The sequence below is a fragment of the Rhipicephalus microplus genome, chromosome 4 (assembly GCF_043290135.1).
Source record: "Rhipicephalus microplus isolate Deutch F79 chromosome 4, USDA_Rmic, whole genome shotgun sequence".
Taxonomy (NCBI): Eukaryota; Metazoa; Arthropoda; class Arachnida; order Ixodida; family Ixodidae; genus Rhipicephalus; species Rhipicephalus microplus.
In genome coordinates, this window is record NC_134703.1 from 164240595 (window position 1) to 164245208 (window position 4614).

Sequence of the window (4614 nt, forward strand, 5' to 3'; positions counted from 1 at the left end):
GATAAATGAGGTTTTATTTATATGGGTACCCAGCTTTTCTGTAGTACTTCAGCAGTGTAAAGGCAAAGTAGTGCGAAGTTAAGCGCGGACAAGTTTTTTTAACTTTTGTGTGGAGTGTGAAGCATGCACGCGTAGCGGGAATTCGGTGGAAGATTCGAGTAGAGTTGTGGCGGCTGTCTGCCTTTGATGGCAGTGGTGAAGGGGGGCCCTGCTCGCGAGCGACCCATTTTGTTTATTAATTATGGGGCGTTTGTTAGCTGTAGACGTTGATGCCTGTTCATATTGTGCGCTATTGAAGTGAACGTGTCTAAGGCAGTTTGATCTGCTGTACGCTCCATTTCATAAAGCTACAGTATATATACGTTATGACTACTACCAGAGAAGTTTTGGCAAGGTTCTGTTTGGCGTCTCTCAATTTTTTCCTTGCGAGTGGCCGAATGAATGCCGGTGTGTGCATCCGTGCCGGCACGCGTCTTTATAAACTACCGTGATCAGTGGCGTAACTAGGGGGGGGCAAGGGGGTACAAGTGCCCCGGGCGCCACTAGGGAGGGGGCGCCAAGCCGAGTCCTCGGGTTGGCGCCCCCTGGAAAGGTTGTCAATGTTTTTTTCCGTAAAACCCCCTGGAAGGGGGGAGGGGCGAGGTTGTAATGTACGACTGGAAGTGGGGATGGTGGTGAAGGAAAGGGTTGCCGCAATGGCTTTTGCATCGGGAAAAGGATCCTCTATTTTCATTTTGCTGCGCTACCTCCGTGCCTTCCCATGACCCTCGGCTAAGCTTTGTTTTGTGCTCCGCAGCACTGGGTTAGATGAGTTTCAGCGAACCCCACCAGCCTCCCAAACCACTTACTGAAAGCTTCCCTGAAACCAACCACGTACGTAAACAAAATAAAATAAAAAAGTTCGAATGCACCTTTTTTGAGTAAGAACAGAAAACTCCAACGAAATAGCCGATCGTCCAACGACTAATCGTCCACGCAGCGGCGGAAGGAAGGGCGAATATAATCCGTGACCTCGGCACCAAAGGCTAAACAAAGGCGTTTATTCGCAGAGTTCTCTGGAGGAAAGACGGAGAAAGCGTGACACGACGGCGACGTTTGTTGATTCCCTGCATCGCGGGCGCCAGCAAAGCAATAGAAGGGCGGGGGTCAACGTTTCCCACATGCCATCCACCGCCATGGGCAGGTTCATCCTTTGGCCCAAAGAACACGCACCTGCGAAAAAAGCGCAGAGCGTAGTGTACCCGACAGCATGTGCCGACTGCCCCGCTTCGTACGTTGGAGAAACCAAGAACTTCCCTGAAAGAATGCGGCCGCACAAGGATGACCTCCATCAATGGAACAGCGAACGGAGCGAAACGGCAGAACACTCCGACCAGTTTAACCCCCATACCAGACCCGAGGGCGCGGTGTCTAGCTGGTTGCTTTGTTTTGTACTCACCCTGCATTCCTTGGGATGCACAAATAGCGCGAAAGCTTAGGTACGAGAAACTTGGGCCTGGGAAGCGCCCGTGCCGTCAAGATTTTTGCAGTGTGGACTGGAAGAGAACAATGACGGGTAAGGGACTTCCGGAAGTTTGAATAAAAAAAGAAAAATACTATACAAAAACGCGGGCGTAGCTCATCGAAATCAGAACTGGTGGCCCTTGGCCTCCGAAATGGCCCGCCGCGCGCCAGTAGGCAATCGCGGAAGCCTACATTAGCGCTTTTAATGGGGGGGGGGCGCGGAAATTATCACGGGCATAATGAGGGGCGCGGAAATATATTTGCCCTGGGCGCCGTCCTATCTAGTTACGCCACTGACCGTGATACTCGAGTAGATGCGTGTTGGTGTGCAGCGTGTTACATCGTCTTAGGTAGGGCTCGCAAAGGTTGCTACTACACTTAAGTGTTCCCGCAGCTCGTTTAGTAAAATTATAACTTTCGGTATACACCAGCAACATAGGTGGCCTCATGCGGCCTGAATCCGTGCATTTTAAGCCATTCATTTATCCTGAACTGTATTTTAGAACGAATATTTCATGGCTAAATGTGGTCTAATTGCTTTACCTTACTCTGCGAGTACTAATTCAGTCATAAGTCTACGCGTTCGAGCACCATCGATTTTACTCTGCTTGTTCCCACTATGCTTGTATTTTGATTTGGTTTGTTAAATCTGTTATGCACCTCGCCCAACCTTGGTGTTAAAATTTTGCTAAGCACTTTTACGTGTATGAACATTAAGAATAAATTATAGCACCACCTCCAGTGAAATTTTCCTATTATTGACAAGCTTAACAGTATATTGGATAAAGTAAACTTTCTAGGCATGCGCTACAGATGTTGAACGAATCTGTGGAATGTGCAGAGTCAATATTTTATTTATCACTAAAAACTCGCGATAATGCTTTAAATCATGGTAACCATGCTTAAGTCATGCAGAAATTCGTATTAAGATGTAAAATTGGACACCGTATTTATTTGAGAATAATGAATATAGACTGCAAGTTTTCAAGCTATTGGCACTGAAGGAATTATACGAATTTGGAAATCAGTTTCATCAGATCGTATTGCTGAATCGCGGTCAATAGCTTCAAGATTCTAGTTCCCGGAGATCGTTGCAGAAGCTTGCATGCTTTATTGGGATGGTGTGTGGTTCAAGATGAGTGCCTCATATGTTTTTTTTTTTTTGCATTGACAGCCTGTGGTGTTTGAGTAAGAGGTACTGCCATTTTAGCCAACCAGAATCATTGAAACTGATGACCATAATTTGGCAGCACAGAATAGTAATTTATTGACATTAATTTATGACATTATAGGTATAATTGTCCCAGTTGTGGCAGCCTGAAAAAAGCTACATTAGTTGTATTTGACATCAAATTCATGTGCAATAACAGAAGTTACCTGTAATGGGGGGGGGGGGGGTGTTTATGTATAAGAAGGAAAAGAAGAGAAAGGTGAGCGCCGCAACTGTCTGCATCGGGGTGCGACACCTCAGCAGTAGATCACAAGGGATGGGGGTGAGGAGGGATTAAAAGGATAGGAATAAAGGTGTAGAGAGAGAGAAAGAGAGATGAGGTAAGCCAGCGAGCGACGACATACGAGGGGATAGGAGAGATAGGAAAGAATGAAACACGGTCACAGGAGTCCGAGGACGGGTCACCACTTGCGGGAGCTCTTGTGTCAGGAAGTGGCGTAGAGCAAGTCCAGTCGGCCATAGCTACACTGTCGTCGGAGGTCGGCGTCAGGAGATGACGTATACGGCGAGCCCAGTCGGCCAGAGCTACACTGGCGTCGGCGATCGCGAGGGCACAACCAGTCGGCACGGAATCCAGCAGTGCATACCACCATGTATGTGTTGAGGTATCATTGAATTTGCTTTCAACGCACTATGCACGAGCGCAACTCAGGCATGGTTTTGACACATCTGCAATGTGGAAATCGCATTTTCTTTCATAAGGTTGCAACTGTGTTTGCTAAAAACATCAAAAAAGTTTTGCTTGTAACATCTCTAGTTTGTGTACATCCTGCTTGTTTTAAGACACATTGTTCCAAATCATTTTAAATATACTGACAAATTCAGTTTGTCTAAGAGACACATGTCACTAAATTGCTTTTTTGGTGTTTCCATCGCAGCCTATGCATGCACCTCGTACGAACTGAGTGTGAAAGAATTCAGGACAAGCCTGTGATAAATGGTAGCTTGTGGAAAAGTTGGCTACTGAACGTACAGCAGCTGCGCATGACTTCTGTTTCCTATGAAAAGGGAACTTCCCTGAGCCACCTGGTTGTTGTATTCAAGTAGCTCGCATGTCCGAAGAATTCTGGCATGCCTGTGCTCAGATATCCCGCTGGAAAGTATACTTATGGCTTGTATCATTATGCATGCAGGACAGTGAGCACTAGCACAAAGCTACTACTCCCGGAGGTGCCGCATATAATCTGATAATGGATCGAGGCCATATAGAAGCACTATAATGGTTACTTTTTTACTACCGACTGGAATAGCAAGCACTGTCTGCTTGTCTCACCAGGGACTAATGTTTTGGTGATCCTCGCTGTCTTGCATGCGTAATCATGAAAAGCACAATAAACTTCCGAGAGGAATATCTCAGAGCATAGACATGCTCGAAGAATTTTTCCAAGTGGAAGTGTCTGGAAATACGACTGCCACAAACTGCTCTATGCAAACATGCCCGCTCATTGTATGCACCAAAACTTCGGTATTTCTAGTTGACTGGGCAGCTGACAGCATTATTTTCTTACTTTGCGTTCCCCTGGACACATAACTTATCTGCAAAGGCAGTTTTGTGTTCTTAAGGCTGAATTTTATCACAAGCACAAAGCACGCCTCTGAATGTGTCAGTGCCGCTTTCTAAGGTTTTATGTCATGTTCATTTTATGTGTAATCTGCAGTTTGCTTAAAATTGAACATTTTGCATAGCAATAAGGCTGTAGCAGATGAATGGTCTTATTTTCACTGTAATATTGACCGAATATTTTGTTTTATTGTTATTGTAACCTTATTTCATTGTCTTCTCGAATTTAATGCCGTAAGTGCAATCAAGTGATTTTCGATTGTCGTACTTAATCATACCTAATTTTGACAATACCTAACCATTTGTGATATATTAGTGA

At 45.5% G+C, this 4614-nt stretch overlaps 1 long non-coding RNA gene across 1 annotated transcript; it reads right to left on the bottom strand.

The window, feature by feature from the left end:
• Nucleotides 1-1000: 1000 nt before the first annotated feature.
• Nucleotides 1001-1798, bottom strand: LOC142814059 (uncharacterized). Its single transcript, XR_012894789.1, has 2 exons — nucleotides 1439-1798; nucleotides 1001-1212 (listed from the first exon to the last, which is right to left on the bottom strand). It is a non-coding gene; the product is annotated as an uncharacterized LOC142814059 (long non-coding RNA).
• Between the last annotated feature and the right edge of the window lie 2816 nt (nucleotides 1799-4614).